We start from the raw sequence: 21,509 nt of genomic DNA on the forward strand, positions 1-21,509 counted from the left end.
AACGATTGAGGTAACTGCAAAAAGAAGAGATTGGCATTTTACTTCCTCTCTGGATGGCTGGTTGGCCAGCAGAGCTGATGATCTGCTGCATGGTACTTACTTTCTCTAAGAGAAATAAATGGGAGGGAGACGGCAAGTAGGGAGGGGAAAGAAAGTCGGAACCGCCCCTATCTTCTCAAGTTCTTGATTTTTAACCAACATGGAAGATGGGATCCCATATATGTTTGCCAGCCTTGACATTGTTTTGGCAAGTTGTGGAGCCTGGAAGAACTCTTCTTAGAACCACTCTAGGCAGCTACTGCAGAGCGCAAATGTGTGCCCTATCGAGGAATGAGAATGGATGCCATCCTTGGCTAAATATGACAAAGGGCTACAATACCTACTGGGCCTGAATGGAAGCAAGCAGTTTGACCACACTCTCTGATCTCTCAAAGGCTGGAATAGCAGATACAGGCAACCAAAAAAAAAAGAAAAGAAAAACAGCTGAAGGCAAGCTCCCTACCCCTATTCCCATGCAGACCCAGCAGCTGGAGCCACACACGGGTCTGAGCTTTCCTGGGGCTGGAGAGGATACCCACTCGGAATTGTACTTAAGCTGAAAATTTGTAAACAAATATAACATAAATATTGAAATGAAACCATTCTAATAACCGAAGGTAAGAGGAAGACATAGAAAGGAGCTGAGATTTCAAAATCTCACTGATTAAGCCATGAAAAGAGAAGTTGAAAATATCACAGTTGGAGAATTCATTTTTTAAAAATATTTATATTCCAATGAGTTTTGTTCCTCAGTAATTACCTTCACATCTAAAAAGTTCAGTATACACATACCTGCAAATAAAAAGAATTGGAAGGCCATTTGTCAAATTGCTAATAGTAACTACATATGTTAAAAAAAAAAGATTATATGTAAAATGGCAAAGATTGAAGTTAAAATTTTCTGTCATATTCTATCTTCTTTGGTGTTTGAAACCCATAATAAGCATGTACTTGTGTACTACTTACAAAATTAGTGTAAGGAAAAAATACAAGGCATTGTGAGCTGCTCAACTGTCAGTCACCTATTGTGAGGGTCAGAGGGGGTGATACCAGCAAAGCATTTCTCTTAAGTCCTGGGACAACAGATGTTCACTCAGCTCCCTCTTTGGCCCTCCCACCACACCCGGGTCATCAGCATCTTACACTCTATTATGTCAATTAGCATCTTGATGTGATAGCCCAAGTATCATTTCATATTTAAAAAGGAAAAACATTATGATAAATACTGCAAATATAATTATTACCTTAATTCTCATTCTTTTTTTAAGAACCAGTGTAAAACATTTTCTCCATGAATGAGCTTAGTTTTTTTTTTTTTTTCAATGTTTTCAATAGCTTTACACTTATTTAGTTCTTTTGGGTCCTTTTTGCTGTCTTCAAAAATATATTTTCTGCTTACCATGGACACAGTTATGACAAAGTTTTCCCTAATCTGCTCAGTTCTGACATGCCTGAAGTTCACCTCTCCTGCAAATCCACTCTCATGTGCTTCTCGGAAAAGCACATGGGCGATCCTGAAGGTGCAAAAGGCACCGGAGAAGCTCAGCAACCCTCCTGGTCTCCCCGTCTCCCATTACCCCCTCAGCTTTCACCCGCTCCCTTCCCCAACTCACATCCAGATTACACGTCCCACACTCTCCCTGTTGGGCTGGCGATGCCACTGAGTCAGCTTCCAGCCTTCCACCCTTTGTCACGCTGCAGACGCGCTCAAAGGGCTGGCCGTGCATCAGGGCTACGGTGGAGTGGGAGAACAACGACGAATAAAATACAGCCCTTCCTGGCCACAGGCTACATACAGCCAGACTTGTCAGCACTTACAAGTCCCAGGTCAACCAAGTCCTATATTCCAAGCTTAGCATGAATATCATCCCTGGAATGTTTTTGTATAATTTCAAAAATGATTACCACCATGCTATTTGCTGTTAAGATGATACTTAAGGTTGTTTGCCCCTGCTCCAAAAATAATCTAAGCTATGGTTCATTTTCTTTCCCACTTTCTGCCTGTGATAACCTACCTCTCTGGGTCATAAAATGTTAACAGAGTAACATAATCTTAATTTTATGAGCAGTGAAAGCTGTTAACAGTAATTTTAAAAAGATGTTTATTTAACATAAAACCAGACTGGATGTAACTGTGGTAGTGAGCTTTGATCCAGTGGGAGGCTAACATAAACCTTACAATCCTGTCACAGTTGCTGCTAATTGTTGAATGAACTCAAATCTCCTTGGTGAGTGACCCTCTCTGGCACTGATAAGATTCTTCTGGGACACGAACGAGACAAGAGGTTTACCCCTTTATTACTAAACTGCCAGTCACTCTAACCTCCCTGAAAAGCTGCTAAACAGTCCAGGGATTTCAGTCATAAATACCTGATTCTCTACTACTATCCCGGCATTCTGTTTACTTGCACTTTTGAACAAAGTTAGTACTCGGGTAGCAATTCAGATAAAAGCATGTATTTAATTAGGTTTTCATTAATTCTTCTCTTATCAAAGTTAAGCTTGTGATAGGATTGCTTCTCTACATTTAGTTTCTTTTACTTGAGAAAAAGAGACACAAAACTTCAAAGAAAACAGAGTCTAGTGGTTAGAAGTGAAGGAAAATGAGTAAATCCATGGCATGTGAAATTCACCAAAGAATCTAGCTATTGGGATCCACTCAAATATGGTGTTTATTGAGAAAATGCTGTAGGTCATTTTCACAATCATCTTGGAGTATATTAGTTCTCCTTTAATATTTCAAAATCCCTGGATACTATGTTTCCTAGGCTTCAACAATAAATTGATGACCAAAAATAAAGTAACATACTCTGTTATCATGGTGACTCACAATTAAAACCCAAAAGGTTTTTTTAGATAGGGTGTTGTTACGGCAAATAATTACATTTGTTGTTTTAAAATCACTGTTCCATTTGGATCTTTAAAATCTGTTCCCTCTATTCCCTACTCAGCTTGAAGCTAACTCCTTGCCCCCTGTTCCTCCCCCACAAGTCACATTTCTTTTAAGTATGAACTGACTCAATTCTTACCCCTCAAGCTATTTCTCACCAAACTATTTTTTAACACTATTTTAATCCAGCCAGAACCCAATTCCAAAAGAAGGAATGTGACTCCAAGCCAAAACCCTGTCTTTTTATAGCACAGAGTGGAATCTACAGCTCTTTGACTCGTACTGTGTATGGTGCATAGCCAATGTCAGATTAGGAAAAGTCAGATTATGTGCATGAGAGCTTCACAAGACAACTGGATGATGAAACACCCTGGCCAAGAAAACCACAAGGAAATTCCAGAGAAAGGAGCGGAGCCAAATCCTGCAACAAATTTAATTTAGCCTTCCAAAGCACAATGTGTAATTGATAATAGCAGCAAACAAGAAAAAAGCACAAAAGTTGAATCGTAGGCACTACACTCATGGCATTCAATTATAGCATAGAAAATACATATAATAAAATGTACCAGAAGATTAACGCCTGTAAACTGTTAGCCATTTAAACATCTGTTCAACTTATCCTAGTATGCCTAGTAAGGCATTGAATAGCTCGAATTACAAACTTAACATCTGCAAAATTAGGTATTAACAAATATTAATGGTTATGTTAATATTTACACAAATTATGCAAGCTATTGCTGCTTTTGAGCCCTATAAAAACACTCACTCCCTCAGTTTAGAAGTATCACTTATTGGTAATGTCGCTGATTAACAACCTTTAAGAAATTCTAAGAAACAAAAGAAGTTCCAAAGAACAAAAGAAAATGGCCAGATATGGCTCTAAACTTTTTAATGGGCTAAGAGGTGGATTCCACAAATTGTAGACCAGTGCTATCCAATGGGAATAGTACAGGCACACTTTAAAATGAACCAAGTAAAATTAATTTTCTTATAATTAAATCATACTTCCTATATCAACATCCTTATAAATCAAATTTTTTATAAAAAATCAAATATCCAAAATATTATTATTTCTTCATGTAATAAATATAAAATATTATTAATGAGGTATTTAAGGTTTTTTGTACTATGCCTTCAAAATCTAATATGTATTTTACACTTTATACAACATTTTAATTAGGACCAGCCCGCATTTCAAGTGCCCTGTAGCCACATGTGTCTCTTGGCTAATATTGGGCTGTTCAGCTAGTAACCTCTAAGCTACTGACACTGGCACAATTCTAAAACTGATTGTATCTTGGCAATGCCTAAGGCAAAAGCTTATGCACTATTGGCCCTGTCCAGGTAGCTCATTTGGTTAGAGCATCATATGTATCCATATAGCAAGGTTGCAGGTTCAATCCCTGATCAGGGCACATAGAAGAATCAACCAATGAATGAATGAATAAATGGAACAACAAATTGATTGATCAATCTCTCTCTCTCTCAAATCAATAAGATGCATTACTATTTTATTAAGGGTGCAATCTCAAGAAGTAGAAATGAGATGAAGGGGGAGTAAGACAGGGAAGGAGGCCACCAAGTCGGCCACTATTTGCAAACAAGGACAATTATTTGGTCCGTCTTGTACAACCATCTTCTGAGACACATGAGCTATTGCCTCCCAGAAAGAAGAAAGAAGGAGAATTTATCAGCTAGTTTCCATCTCACCTGGACCAAAATTCACTTCACAGAATGTTAACTCTGCACACTTGCAGCCTGCATGTAGCATGATGCCAGTTCAGCTCCCACAGCATCTCCTACCTCAAAGGCCATGGAGAAAGCTCAGAACAGCACACAAATATGCACAGCAGGGTCAGGGAGAAGCAGGGCACTGTTGGGTTGTGCCCATGCAAAGCTAGTTGCCATAGCAGCTGGGGAAAACAAATGGCCAAGAACCTCAGGGACAAGAATGTAGAGAGAATGTGAGATGGTAGATAAGACATGTCTGATGCAACTAAGAAAGGAATGTAGAAATGAGTAAGAGTTGCCACTGAGGCAGCCAGACCCAGTCCTATCAAACGAAATTCAGACTGTGCTGTTGATGGATACAGATGCGTACATTATGTTGACGCCCTTGGATCTCTACATTGTCCTTCTCATCTTCATTCTGAGGTAGCTTAATTCCTTCCTGCAAAGCAAGTGTTGCCCTGGGCATCCCTCAAAATTAAATTCTATATAAAAGGAACCTAACAGCCCCCAGGCCTATAACACACCATCCAAAGAGCCTTCCCTTGACTCTCCTCTGATCAAAGGACCCAGTTGTGGTGACTGGGTTTCTGCACTATTACTTAGTTCTTATCTCTTTTTCTCTATTCCTCCTCCCCCATGGTGCTGGAGGCCAGTGTCTGCCAGAGTCCATCAGCCTGAAGCTGGGCATGTGCAATGTGCCTCCTTCCCTCCACTGTTTTGTAGTGATTCTAAATCTTTGCTTCCCTGAACATTGATCTATCTACCTAGAAGCCAGGTGAATTGCCTTATTGGGTCTTCCTAGTAGAAATGACCTCTTATGTATCTCTGTCACCCTCATCTCCACAAAAAGAACACTGCTTTACAACATAAAGAGTGGCAGGGCTTGGGGAAAGTTACAAAAAATGCATACATCCTAGGGACAGTCAACTTCAAATTTCAAATATATTCTACTGGCCCAATAGAACTCAACCTGGTCTCAGCCTCCCACCAACGGTGCAGGACTTCTTTCCAACTTTGGCAGCTTGACTCCAGGATACAATGGATGTAGTACTCTCTTTAACCCCTGAGAATAGCCTTGTTGGTGAATTCATGTGGAATTGTACCCCCAGGACATGGCAAATGCCTTCAACTCCTTTTACATTTATCCATCTCCACCTTCACCTTGCTAATTCACTCTTCTTCACAGAGCTTTTCATACTGTGCCCTACCTCCTCCCTTGCCTGTGTAAACAGGTAAACCCTTGCTTACCTGTTTGTCTCTAGGACTTGTGCCCTGCTGTACCCTTGGTGCCTAGCACAGTGCTTGGCAAACAATAGAATTCAAAATATGAACTGAATGAACAAATGACTCCACCATAGGGATTCGTGGCTGGTTGAACCCCATTCCTATAGAAAACTAGACACAGACAAAGATCACTAATGCTGCGACAGAAGTCCCCATCACATTCAGTATCTTTTATGAAGGACTCTGCTGAAGATGCATCCTGGCATCCTGCTCTGACAAGCATCACATGCATGGCTGGGATGGAGACTCAGTGCACTGGGAAATGACCAAAGGAAAGGGCGTGAAGGATTGTGGCAGCGGTGACTGTGGGCTGAGGCTTTGATTTTGTAAACCAAGTGTGAATACTTCTGTGAGTGCTGCTACGGAGAATCCGTGGAAGACTGTGGGGGAGGAGGTGTGGTTCAAGGTAGGAATGTGCATCTGTTTACTGGATTCCCGTACTGGTGGTTTTACAAGCCTAAGGCTGGAGCAATTCCAGTGGTTTCACTTTTGTTTTGCCAGAGAGCTTCTAAGTGCTATTTTAAAAGCGGCATTGCTGACAGATTTCTATAAATTAATCCGTGGGTATCTTTCTCACCCAAGTTCTCAATTTATAACACCCTTGGTTAGCATACAGCCTCCTCTCTTTCCTCATTGTAGGCATGTAAATACAACTGGTCTGTTCTCTCCTTTAAATAAACTCACTGATATTTGCTTTATTCTTGAATTTGATACCAGGGTTGCTAAATGGCTGTTGAAGTTGAGGCAAGAAGAATCAATATAAATTGGGTCAAGGAGCCCACATATTTTAGGTGATGGCTAAACTTCCAGTACAGTCTCTAAAATCTACCCAGCATAACCCTCCAGGATACTGGTCCTCCCTAATTTATTGCCTCACTCTGGGAATCAAACCTGTTAGTAACTAATAAAACTCCCATTAATGCTAGCTCTAGGAGGTTATAAAATTTCTTCTCTGTGTGTGTAACCTTATTTAATTCACACAGCAACCTATTAAAATGGGCACTTGCACATCCGGTAGGCCCCTGTTGTCCCTTTTCCAGAGAGGGGAGAGGGGCTGGAAATTGAGTTTATAATTGGTCACTCTCACATAATGAAGCCTCCTTTAAAATCCCCAAAACACTGGGTTCAGAGTGCTTTTGGGCTGGTAGGCACATCCACCTCTCAGGAGGGTGGTGCACCCCAACTCCACAGGGACAGAAGCTTCTGTACTTGGCATCCTTCTGGTGGTGCACCCCAACTCCACAGGGACAGAAGCTTCTGCACTTGGCACCCTACTGGGCCTCGCCCTGTGTATCTCTTCATCCGGCTACTCATCTGTATCCTTTATCCTATCTTTTATCATATAATAAACTGGTAAACATAAGTATGGGATCTCTGAGTTCTATGAGCTTTTCTAGAGAATGATTGAATCCAAAGAGGTGATTGTGGGAACCTATGATTTATAGTGAAATCGAACAGAAGTTCTAGGTCACCTGAGGACCTACTATTTGCTATTGGCATTTGAAGTCAAGGCAGTCTTGTAGGATGACCCCTTAATCTGCAGGGTCTCCATTAGCTCTGGTTAGTGCCAGAAGTGAATTAAATTGTAGCATATCCAGCTGATGTCACAGAGAATTGCTTGGTGTCAGGGGAGGAAATAACTCATATATACCTGGTGTCAGAAGTATTATACATGTTGAATAAAGGAAGACACATAGAGAGCCTTTTCTATATACCTTCAGTGAGCCTCTCCTTCTAATATTCACACCTTTGTATTCACACCTTCTAATACTCACACCTCCCTTTGAATGTGGGCTAGATGTATTGGCTCACTCCTAACGCATAAAATATAGCAGAGGTAATGTGATGTCACTTCCAAGATCAGGTTATAAAAGGAGCTTGACTTCCATTATGGATACTTTCTCACTCACTCACTGACCTGCTCTGCCCTGGACCTGGCCATGTGTTGAGGACTGAATTGTGTCCCTCCCCAAATTTGTATACTAAAGCCCTAATCCCCCCCATAATGGCATTTGGAGATTAGGCCCCTAGAGAGGTAATGAAGGCTAAGTGAAGTCATAAGGGACGGTGTCCTTTTAAGAAGAGGAAGAGACACCAGAAATCTCTCTCTTGATCTCTCCCTCTCTCCATGCATGCACGGGGAACAGGCCATGTGAGGGCACAGAGAAGGTGGCTATCTGCAAGCCAGGAAGGGTGCTCTCACCAGAAACCAAATCTGCCAGCACCTTGATTATGGATTTCTAGCCTCCAGAACTGTAAGAAAATAAATATCTTGGGTTTAAGCTGCACAGGCTGGCATTTTGTTAGGGCAGCCTCAGCAGCTGTTACTCAATGTCATGAGGTAGTCCTTATGGAGAAGCCCAGATGGCAGGAAGCAAGGTTTTTCCACAACCCCATGAGTGGGTTTGGAAGCAGGTCCCCCTCCGTCAAGCCTCCAAATGAGACCACAGTCCTAGCTGACATATTGTCACCATGAGGCAGAGGCACACAGCTAAGCTGCATCCAGATTCCTGATCCACAGAAACTGCAAGAAAACAAATGTTTGTTGTCATATGCTATGAAGCTGTGGTGGGAATTTGCTATGCAACAATGGATAGCTAACACATGGAACCAACATGCAGTGTCAAGAGACTAGGTGGATAAAGTGGCTAACCAGATAGTCAGCCCCAAATGCATTGCCATAAAAAATAAAAGGAGTCAATGCAGAGAGTAGGGAATTCTAGTGTAAAGCTAAGTGGAATAGAGATAAGGGTGTAAAAGCAAGCAACAGCCAACTGGCCAGACAAATGGGAGGCCACCTTCATAAATACCACAACTAAAGGTTTCAGCTGAATGACTTCCTTCCAATATCAATAACCAATAGGTAAGATAATTTCTTGTTTTGATGACCCCAGAAACTGACTCTCAGATAAGGATTCAAGAAAAAGTAGTTACTTTGGAGGCGATCTCAAAAAACACTACTCATGGAGAGGGGAAGTAAAGGAGGAAAGAGAAGAAAGCCTGTGACTTACTCTGCTTGGGCTACTTTAACAAAAAAAAAAAATGATGAACTGGGTGGCTTATAAACAGCAAACATTTATTTCTGGTAGCTCTGGAGGCCTCGATCAAGGCACCAGCAGACTGGGCTATTGAGGTCACTTTCTATTTCACAGCTGGTGCTGTGTAGCTGTAGCTCATACAACAGAAGGGACGAGGGATGTCAGTGGGGTCTCTCTCTCTTTAAATTGTTGTTCGAGTACAGTTGCCTCCATTGTCCCACCCCAAGTTTCTCCTCCCCAACCCACCCCCACCTCCTACCCTCCATCGTTCCCCCCTTTGGCTTTGTCCAGGGGTCCTTCATGTGGGGTCTCTTTAATAAAGGCACTAATCTCCTTAAGGAGGCCTCCACCCTCCTGACCTAGGCACCTTCCAAAGGCCCCACCTTCTAATACCAGCACAGTGACCATTGAGTTTCAACATATGAATGAGGGGTTGGGAGGAACACAAACAGTTGAAATATAGAATGTGTTACCATGCAAATTACTTCTGTTGTGGACTGAGCTTTAATGCCTCAGGGGGACCCAGAAAGACAAAACAGAATGTGAATCTCAGAGTTGTCCTATCGGTGGCAAGGGAACTGGTGTGCTTATCCACACCAATCAGCCATTGGCTGAGCAAGGGGCAGGGCATAAATTTCTGGCCCCAGTTGCCTATAAAAAGATACATATGCTAATAATGAGCAGTTAGCTGGTGTGCCCAGACATAGGAAGCACCAAGGGGATGGGAATGAGACACTGAGAGCATCTGCTACATATAGGCCCCCAGAAGTAGCCTATAATTACAGTCTATCAAAATGGAATCATTGAAAATTAGTGTGAAAATCTGTTGAAATAAAGAAGACTGCCATGCTTTTCAAGAGATTCGAAAAATAGTGTTTGAATTCCAATGAACTCCGTCTCGCTCTTGTTTTAAAACTCAATTTGCGTCAGAGACTTTGACAAGTTACTTAGGTTCTCTGAGCCTTCCTTTTCTTACCTGTGAAATGGACACAATAGTTCCTTCTACAGTTAGCCCTGTGAGATGAAGTACGTAAAACAGCATGGAGATAACCATCAGGTCTTATTTTGTAAAGTTTAAACTTGCAATGAAGCCCTGGCTGGTGTAGCTCAGTAGATTGAGCACTGGCCTGCAAACCAAAAGATCGCGGTTCAATTCCAAGTCAGGGCACATGCCTGGGTTGCAGGCCAGTTCCCAGCAGGGGCCAGTTCCCAGCAGTAGTCACATGAGAAGCAACCATACATTGATATTTCTTTCCCTCTCTCCTTCCCTTCCCTTCTAAAGATAAATAAATAAAATCTAAAATAAATAAATAAACTTGCAATGATAAAGTTTGAACTTGCAATGAAAACGTAGTGATGGCACCTTACACAAAGGATCACTCAAATGACATTAGTAACACCACTTGAAAGACAGTGTAGTATGGACCACAGGCTGAGTGTTTGTATCCCCCTGAAATTTGTATGTTAAATCCTGACACCCAGTGTGATGATGGGGTTTGGATGTGGGGGCTTTGGGAGCCGAATAGGTCATGAGTGTGGAGCTCTTGTGAAAGAGACTCCAGAGAGTAGCTTCGTCCCTTCCACCATGTGAGGACACAGCAAGGAGATAGCTGTCTCTGAACAAGGAGGTGAGTCTTCAACAGACACTGAACCTGCCAGCATCTTGATCTTGAACTTTCTAGCATTCAGAACAAAGAGAAATAAGTTTCTGTTATTTACAAGCCACCTGATCTATGGCATGCTGTTATAGCAACCCAAATGGACTAACATTGTACCCTTAGGATAAAAAGCTATACAATGCCTACTAGTATTTTTTAATATATTATTTACTTATTTTTGGTGAGAGAGGAAGTAAGGGAGAGAGAGAAAAAGAGAAACATCTATTTGTTGCCCCTCATACACCCCTAACCAGGCACCTGGCCTGCAACTCAGGCATATGCCCTGACCTGGAATTGAACATGTGACCTTCTGGTTTGCAGAGAGATGCGCAGCCCACTGAGCCACATCAGTCAGGGTGCCCACCAGTATTGAAATACTTATATAGACAAATATTTTTCAACACTTTCTTCCACATTGTGATGTTAAAATAACATTAGAAACCTAATGTTTCCAAGCATATCTAACCACACTCTGTTATTTCTTCAAAACTGCTTTTTCTGTGAAGCTTTTTTATTAAAATTGTTTGATAAAAGACAAATGTAGGATCAAAATGGTTAAAATTTACTTAAATAAGTTGTCAGCAATAGGTAAAAATGAACTTTGGACTTTAAAAGGCAAAATAACAGAGAAAATAGAAAATAACAGAAAAAAATAGCTCTCTAAAATTGTGATTTTGAATTGTAAAACTGTACGAGCACACCCAAAATTTATCAGTATATGAACTAGTGTTTGGAAGATTGGAAACACGCATTTTGAAAGACTTTGCTTCTGGAAAACCCTGAGCTAAAGACAAAACTTAAATTCATGAAAGATTTCCAAACCAGTTAAAGCAGGCCTAATTGGCCAAACATAAATAAACTAGCTCCAAATATGTGAGAAATGAACGAAAGCACTGTACATTCTTGTAAGTATCCCAGGGTTTATACAAAATAGTTTAGAGTCCCTGAAATATCTCTGATAAATACATACAAATATTGAAGGTCAGTTTAAAGTTTGCAACACTCTCACCACAACGCACAAAGTCACCAATGTATGACAAACTTCTGTGATTGGAAATATCCATTTTTAACCAATGTGTTGTTTCAGTCAGCTGCCGTGGAGCCTGTAGCACAGTCTGACACATGGTGGATGTTTGAGAAATGTTAGTTTCCCTCTACCTATTAGTGTGCCTGCGGTGCTGTTAGAGGGAGAAAAGGCAAACATTTCTGAGACCTATCTTTAAGCCCAAATGATCTCCACATGGGCCCTGTTTTTGAAAGCCCAATTATGGAGAATCAAACAGGAGGGTTGCTATGAGAGCTTTGGGGTTGTTTATGGGAGAAAAGAGTAAAGAAAAGACAAAGGCAAATATTAGACACTATGAGAGAGCCAACCAACTCCTCACACTGAACAGTGGCCCAGTAGTCTAGGTTCACCCCCGCGAAATAATAAGGCCCAGGAAGTCTAGAAGCAGTTCCTGGAACCACAGACAAACAGAAGGGTGCAAGAGCTAAGTCAATGTGAATGCTAAGGATCTCTTGGGGCACCCTTTTCCTAAACCAGGCACAAAACCAGAGATAAATCCTTACAAAACCAGAGATAAAGCCTCTGATCTCTAGCACTGTCCAACCCTGCAGTAGAAAAGGGCGACTCAATAGTCCAACACAATTCAATGACAATATGTCTTTAGGAAGGTTCAATTCCTTTTACATGGATTTTATATTCATCAGACTTGAATTATTAATTTTCCCCCAAGATCTTATCACTAAGAATGAGATACGTGGACCCGTGAACACAAACCTTCTGGCGTTGATGGCCTAGGTACCCAAAACTGTACACCACAGCAGGCACCACAGTTTACTGCCCTCTCATTGAGTCTGACCACCGCTGAATTAGAAGTCACTGGGCAGCCATACTTACAGGTGAAAGACACCAGTCACCATAATTTGAGGGTACTCCTCCATGGCTCACCCCCAGGCCCAGCCTGAAACAACTCCGCCAGCCTCGCATTCCTATACATGTATTCTATGCTTGGATGTCAATGGTTACCACTAAACTCTCTGAATCCATTAATCAAGTTCTTTCCACATGGTTAAAGGCAATTCTGTTTGAGGAGTTGCTAAGCAGCTTTGTCTCCTTCCTGCTAGAGACTCGTGATAAGTTGTTAAATGTCATGGGCTCTTGGCTTCCCAGTTGCTGGGGTGGTGGGCCACCCATTGTTAGGTAGTAGAGCAATGCTCTGCCCCGGACCACAGCCGTGCCACCTTTACTTGAGCAAAACTGTTGCCAAAGTTTTTTGAGAAATGAGAGAAATAAAATGCTGTTCATTTGGCTCAGTGTGTCTGTTGGCCAGAGTGACTTCATTTGGAAAGCTTTGGTCCAGATTTAGAGAAAGTCACGGCCTTCATGAAAAATAAACAATGACCTTCTTCTGGGGCTTCATGCCATTCGATTAGAATTTATAGAAGAGGCGGGAGGGTGTTGCCATTCTTCCAGGGGACAGACTTAGTACTGGGATGACTCAGACTGTGTTTACCCAATGGCATCCACAATTCTAGCAAAGTCAGCAGTTTGTTAACAGCAGAACCCAGCCTGCTGAGTGGCTGGTTCTATTTGTTTTGGGTGGCAATGAGGAAACATTTCTAGTCCAAATGTATTATGTGCGACCAAAATAGTCATAGGATCCTGGTCCTGACTCCCTCAGCATGAATGATTAATCAAGAATATAAAAATATAGCCCAAGCCTCCAGAACCAGACCTTGTTTTAAAACAGGGTGTTAAACCAACACATCGACATTGTTCAGCACACAGGACCGTTAGCAGTCAGTCCGACTGCCACTTCTCCCACACTCCATGGCTTGGGAACTGGACAGATGTTTTTATACCCCGACCCACCCTGTAATCCAAGACACCGAACACGTCAAAAATCCCTCTGAGCTTCAGTATTTTTATCTGAAAATTGAGATAATAGGATTAATCTAACAGGTAGTTATTGACTGCCTAATATATAGCAATCATTCTTTCAGGGGCCAGGGATACAGACGTGTAAAAAAAAAGAAGCCAGAAATTTCAGCCATTATGAAGTTTAGATTTTTCTACTCCTCAAGGCTTTTCAGAAAAGTAGAAGAGAAAACAAAACATATGGACCATAATGGTGTTAACACATAGTAAGTACTTAATGTCAGGTCCTTCAGCAACCCCCTCACTCAGTTTTGTATCACAATGATAAACATATGGAAACAGTAGAAGAAAATGTAGTGCATCATTTCTGAGCTGTGTTTAGAAATAAAAGACACCAACCTCACCTAAGCCAATATTTTTTCAAACTTCCGCTTCTGACATATTAGCCCTGGTGCTATTCCTAAAGGTATAGACTGCTGGACTCTCACACCCTTCTGTGTTATACCAAGAGGCAATGGTCAAAATACTTAACATCAAAAATACCACGTACTACCCAATCCACTGGCTATAAACTACTAGTATAGACTATAAACTACTAGTATAGGCATAACAATATGTCCTAGCTGAATTTCAGCCTTTCCCTGTTCACCCAAGGGTGGGGAATATCTTCTAAATATTCCCTATATCTCAACCACTAATTTCACCAATGAAAGCCCATTTCTAACTTATAACTTACTCATTAAAAAACCCTGTAGTAGTGATCAGAAATTAACACGGGTAAAATACTCACTCAGAGTAGCCCTGTCTGGAGTATGGCCTGTCGATTAAATGCTGGGCTGGCTAAGCCCTTCTGGGCGTGTAATCCTGAAACTATCTCTGATATGTGCATTAAAACAAACAGTAAATGCAGATAAACAACACACAGATATATACGAAACTTTTTTCTAAAGAATTATAGGCCAAGTACCCAGTTATTACTACTTTAGTAAAATCAACCTATTAGCTTATTAACCTGTCAAACTATTTTGGAAGCAAGACATTTCTCTTGGATCTATCACTGAAAGGAAAATTTTAAACTATCCTTGTGCCCTGGCCGGTGTGGCTCAATTGGTTGAAGCGTCATCTCATAAGCACAAGGGCGCATACCTAGGTTGCAGGTTCGATCCCAGATCCCCAGTCCAGGTCCAGGAGCGTACCGCAGGCGGGCACACTGCAGTCAGGGTACGTACAGCAGCCGATCAGTCAATGCTTCTCTCTCACATCAATGTTTCTCTCTTTCTCCCTTCCTTTCTCTCTCTAAAAGCAACGAAAAAAATGTCTTCTGGGTGGATTTAATTAATTAATTAATTAATTGAAAGTAAAAAAAATAAAACTATCCTTGAGTTGGGGTGCATCAGTTTCCCTCCCTGAAATGCTATTTTGTAGGCTTTGGAAAATTCCCAAAGGGTCATGATGTTTTAAAGGAACCAAATTTGGCAGGAGATCCTGTCACCCCCTTTAGGAAGCTTTGAGGGATCTCGTTAAACAAGCCTGACGAGACCGTCTGAAAAGGGTGGGAGATAAGAACGTGGAAAAATCGATGGTGAGAGCAGATAGAGGTGGAGAAGAGAATAAAGGCATGGCTCTTGGTGAGGGGTGAGTTGCGAATGTGTGCGAGAAAAGAAGACACTAATACAACACAATTCAGGAAGCAGAGAGACAGGATGTGTGAGATTGGAAAGGAAGACATTTGGCCTAGAGAGAAGGCAGATTTCCACCCCCTTTCTCTGACACCAGGACATTCTCAAATGCCCAGGCGGCAGTTCTGCCTTTCACTAGGCTGCGCCTAATGAAATACAGGTTAAAAAATAAAAAAATCAAAGACACCATCATGTGAAGGAAATGAGGAAGTTAAGCACCAAGGAGTCAAAAATAGCCTAACAGAATTCATTTAAAAGCTAAAAAGAGAAAATGACAACTATAAAAAAGAGAGATGTAAATGAAATTAGTTCTGATCCAAAAATAATTTTAAGAATGTTTCTAAGAGCAGATGCACTGAATCATGACCATAACAAAACCAACCAGAGAGCCCAGGACTCAGTCAGTGGTCACGATAATAGTACAAAATACCATTTTCTTTTCTTGTGAGACAAAGCTAAGCCACATTTCCCAACGTCTTTAACAGTACTGTGGGCCATGTGACTGAGTTCTGACCAGGGAGCGGTGGGTGACAGGGATTACTCTCACTCCAGAGCTGGCCCACACACCACTCGTGCACACCTCCACGCTTTTCTGGGTTCCTGAAACACCGCATGGAGCAAAAGCAGTGTGCAGACACTGTGGTTACCCACAAATGGGGGATTTTGAGAAATTTTTCACTTCTTTCCAACTTCTTATACTTCTCAAAATTTATACAGTAACCAAACATCATAAAAGACTTGTTTGGATAGTGTAAATAAATAAATCAGCAATCTATGAAATTATATATATATATATATATATATAGTCTTTTTAACCACCCCACTTTCTTTCATAACTCCGGAGGGCACAAATTTGGGTGTGCATGCTCAGTAATATATGCCCAGCACCCAGAACACTGTCAGCATTTAAAAAATGTGGTTTGAAAGAGTGAATAGTTTCTGGTATCCTCAGCATTTTGCCTATTTGTCTTCTTATCATGTGAAACCCCAACTAAATAAAATACTTGACATAAAAACAACATCTTCTTCATGGTGCTAAGTACCTTGTGACTATGACTTCCTTCCTATACATCTAGATCTAGATTTCTACAAACACAACTCAAGATTGCATTTGAGATTTTTTAGTTTTGTTTTTAGAAGGAACATCACACTATTGGCTTATATTGATCTTATAATCAACTAAAACTTTCCAGTCTTTTTCACATAATTTGCTGTCAAGCCTGATTTCCCTCATTCTGCACTTGTACAATTGATTTTTGTTTTACTTCCCAAATGCTGGACTTTATTTGATCCTTGTTGAGTTTTATCTCATTTGTTTTGGTCTATTATTAGAGTTCACTGAGATGCTCTTCAATCGCTGATTCTGCAATCTTGTATATTACCTCTCATTTCACACATCTTCTGATACATTTATTAACTTCTAAGTCTCCGAAACTGAAGATAAAACTATTAAATGGATAAGAAGTAAGAGGAGAATTTTGCTGAACACCAAGTATTTTGCTAAATACTTACTGAGTATCTACTATGTACTGTAAACAAGGGTTCTAGGCCCTGGTAATATATCAATGATCAAAATAGACAAAGATTCCTACCCTTGGGGAACTCATATAATAGTAGGGAAGATTTAATGTATATGTATACATTAAATATAACATGTAAATAAATTATATGTAACGATAGACAATAATAAATGTTATGAAAAATGAAAAGTAGAATGGGATAAAGGGTATCAGGATTGAGTGAAATTTTAAGACATAAGAACAAGATTAGAGAGGGTGATGTGGATCTGGTTCTAAAATCATAAAGAAATCTTGGGAATCACATCAGGATCTAAACCCAGCAGATGAGTGTTAGTGGGTAATACAGTTTGATGGTCATAAATTTGAAGGGGAAGAGAAAGGGGAGGAGGAGGAGGAGGGAAATGGTCTGAAGCAGCAGTAAGCCGTAAAAAGAATACCTACCCAACCCCCCAAACCCAGAAGCAAGCAGAGAGTAGAAGAAAAACAGCCATTACTTAAGAAGGCAACGGTAGAAGGAGCATCCTTGCAGAACAGCCAGGTTTCCATTAAAACACAATGGTGAAAATACATCAAATAAAGAAGTAAAAGATATGACATGTTACTGATGGCAGACTATGAAATCCAGAGGGCACTGGGAAGGGTTTCAAGGAGGAAGAAACATGGGGAATGCAAACATATTAGGAGATGATCAGGTTCTTTATGGCATTAGAGTGGGGGTGTTACCCTATATCCCTAAAACTTCTTCAAGTGACTTGCAAAAGTCACAATAAGATTGATCCTCATGGAGGCAAGGGAGTGGTGGCAACTCTGGAAGTGTTCTGTGGTAGGAGGGTGGGGCTCAAGAGCTCCTTTTTCCCTCCCCATGATGAAGGGTAGAAGGTTTGGGGAGGCAAGGTCTTAGCTCCAGCGAGCAAGCCTCTTCTTGATTCCGAATGTTGGAAATAGAAGGTTTAGAGAAGGTGAGGTCTTAGTCTCACTGTACAACTTCATTCTGGACCAATAAGAATATGGATGCTCCTCTAAGAACAACCAGTCACAAAGAGCCAATGAAGCTTTAACCTACAGCCAATCAAATAATTGCTCTTCTTTGCTTTGTACCTTCTCTCTGTATTTTTCCAGCTGCTGTCTCCTACCAACCTGCAGTTTGATGACTAATCAAATCCATTTTGTGTCAAATGAACCCTTAAAAATTTTAACACCTGAGTGTATCTTTTAACAGAAGGGAGATAGAGATACATAAGTAGAGCACAGAGGATTTACAAAACAGTGAAAATACTCATGATACTGTAATATGGATATGTGCCATTATATATTTGTTAAAACCCATGTACAATGTGGGTTTTATGTACACCATGGGAATTAACCTGAAATGTATATGTGTTCATGTAATTTCATGGATTGAAACAAATGTACCACACTCGTTGATAATGGGGGAAGTAGTGGGGGGGCGGTGGGTACTTGGGAATTTTTGCACTTGCTACTCAATTTTCTTTGAACCTATAATTGCTCTTAAAATGGACACTTTAAAAGGAAAAAATTAGAATTAGTGGTGATGGTTGCACATGTTGTGACCGTACTAAATCTACTGAATTGTGTACTTTAAAATGTTAATTTTATAGTGTGTGAATTCTGTCCCAATTAAAAAGGGGGTGTATATACTAAAAACAGAATAAAAAGAGAACAGAATAGACATAGGGTGTTCCATTTTGACCCCTCTTGTGGGTCAAAGGTGAGTGTTTCCTCAACGGGCCATACATAAGATTTATGCTTCTACAACTTGTAATAGGGGCAGGTACTTGACATGTGAGGAAATGTAGACTCAGAATCCAAGGACACCCCCATGTGGTAACAGCTATGTCTCACTCAAGATCAGAGGAAGCAGCAGCTGCTGAGAGAGAGAGAGAGAGAGAGAGAGAGAGAACTCGCTTCCTTGGTTTCTGATGATTTACTGGCCTTTTATTGCCCTTGGATTGTATCAACACATTCCTTTCTAAGCACAAAAAAACCATCTGGTCAAAAAGAGATTCTCAAATTTTCTGTGGAAAGACCTTAAGGTTACAGGTCTTTAGTTTTTGAAATCTGTATTTTCTCCTTTTGGAAATGGTATGATTGACTATCATCTCCTGTCTCTCTCAGAGGCTTCAGAGATTATCCATAAAGACTAAATAATCCCATATGAAAAGTCTGTCAGTACCCTGCAGTCATTTACCTGAACCTATGGCAATTTTCTTTCAAAGACTTAGATGCGACTTCCGCCAAGATGGAGACGTAGGTGGAGGAACCACCTTGCCTCTGTGCACAGCCAAATCTAAGAACAACTTTTTAACAGCAGTCCCAACCAAGCCACACAGAAAATCAACAATACGGAGTCCAAAGGACAACTAGATACTCAGCTGGACCGGTATGAGGAGCGAAGCCAGCAGCGGAACAGGTTAGCAAGAAAAAATTCCCGGGCGGTGCGCGGTGAGCGCGCGAGCAGCCGAAAGCGCTGATCAAGAGCGAGCTGGCTGCCGGAGCGCACAGGGAAGAGGCGCGGCTGGCTGTCTGCGGTCGGTCGCACACCTGCGTGCGGAGAAACCAGTGAGAAGGGAAGCCTGCTCGGGGCAGCAGGCTTGCACAATTCCGACCGGATAAACAAGCCTGAGGCGTGTGGTGTGACTGAGACGGGCTGGGCTAGCGGAGAGGACCGCCATTGCTCCCTCTCTGACCACGCCCGCACACACAGCATCACAAACCAGCGACCTGGGTCTCCCCGTCCTGGTAAACAACTAAGGCTTAGCTCCACTTACTTAACGGCACGAATAGACCAAAAATGGCTCTAGGACAACTCAGAGCCCCAGAACCGATAGATCTAAGCGATGAAGAAATAGCCAGTCTTTCAGATGCACAGTTCAAAACACTGGTTATCAGGATCCTTACAGAACTGGTTGATTTTAGTCACAAATTAGAGAAACATATGGAAGCTAAACTAATTGAAATGAAGGGAAATACACAGGAAACCAATAGTAATGGAAAGAAAATTGGGACTCAAACCAAGGGAGTGGACCAGAAGGAAGAAAAAAATGATCAAACAGAAAAGAATGAAGAAATAAGAATTCAGAAAAATGAAGAGAAGCTTAGGAACCTCCAGGACATCTTTAAACGTTCCAACATCCGAATTATAGGGGTACCAGAAGGGGGAAAGGCACAGCCACCAGTGGAAAACTTATTTGAACAAATAATAAAGGAGAATTTCCCCAATCTGGCAAAGGAAATAGACTTCCAGGAAATCCAGGAAGCTCAGAGAGTCCCAAAAAAGTTGGACCCAAGAAGGGACACACCAAGGCACATCATCATTACATTAGCCAAGATTAAAATGAAGGAGAGAATCCCAGAAGCAGCAAGAGCTAAGGGGACAGTCACCTACAAAGGAATTCCCATCAGACTGTCAGTGGATTTCTCAAAAGAGACCTTCCAGGCAAGAAGGGGCTGGAAAGAGGTATTCCAAGTCATGAAAACCAAAGATCTACAACCAAGATTGCTCTACCCAGCAAAGTTTTCATTTAGAATGGAAGGACAGATAAAGTGCTTCTCAGATAAGACCAAATTCAAGGAGTTCATCATCACCAAGCCCTTATTATATGAAATGTTAAAGGGACTTACCTAAGAAAAAGAAGATAAAAAAGATGAACAGTGAAAGGACAGCAAACTCACAGTTATTAAGAACCACACCTAAAACAAAAGCAAACTAAGAGGACGGCTAGATCAGGAGCAGAACCATAGAAATGAAGCTCACATGGAGGGTTAGCAACAGGGGAGTGGGAGGAGGGGAAGGGGGGAGAAGGTACAGAAAATAAGTAGCATAGACAGTAGATAGAAAATAGATAGGGGGAGGGTAAGAATAGCAGGGGAAATACAGAATCTAAAGAATTTGAGACACGTGTTCATGAACTAAAGGGGGAAATGGTGGGGGAGGGGTATGCAGGGTGGAGGGGAATGGAGGGGGGAATAGAGCAAATGTAATGGCATAATCAATAAAAAAGTTTAAAAAAATAAAAATAAAAATAAAAGACTTAGATGCCCTCTTATTACTCATCACCTATGCCGGGCAATAATTCTCCCTTAATCACATTTGACAATTCATTATCCTACTTACTAGGGAAGCCAGAAGTATTCATGGAATTGAGCAGCCCTGATCTCTCTGTGTTTTCTGTTAATATTGCACCATATGCCCCAGCAGCTGTCCCCTCCCTCCTTCGTTTGGTGGTCACAGAAGTGGTCTTTGCATGTGTGTGTGTGTGTGTGCGCATGTGTGTGTGTGTAAATTGTATAGCCTAACTGTCATCATCATGAAGTGAGCTTAGCCATGAGGTACCCTGTGAACTCAGGTGCAGCGGAAAAGAGAAGAAACTAGTTCTGAGAGGAGACCTAGCCCAGCAGCAGGGCTGACCCATGAATGGAAGTAACTAGTGATCCAATATTGAATATTCACAGGGTATGTCAAAGTCAGTTAATTGGAGTTGATGTAAGCATTCAAAAATCTCTAAGTGTTGGGGTTGTGTTCAGGAGCTGAAGACTCAAATTCGGGTGGAGTGCAAAGCCACTTTACCCCTGATGATGGGGGTAGCTGACTAAGGGGAGGCAAGGTCTTAATCCCAGGGAGTGAAACCTCTCAGATACTGGTGACATAAGGCTAAGAAGAGATGTGGTCCTAGTCCCAGGACACAGATTTGCACTTGACCCTTGAGAGAAGGCTGATGAGAGGATGATTCAGGATGATCCTTTCAAGCAGGCTCTCGGTATGTGTGTG

This window comes from Artibeus jamaicensis, unplaced genomic scaffold (genome assembly GCF_021234435.1).
Source record: "Artibeus jamaicensis isolate MK-2021 breed Jamaican fruit bat unplaced genomic scaffold, CSHL_Jam_final contig_519, whole genome shotgun sequence".
NCBI lineage: Eukaryota > Metazoa > Chordata > Mammalia > Chiroptera > Phyllostomidae > Artibeus > Artibeus jamaicensis.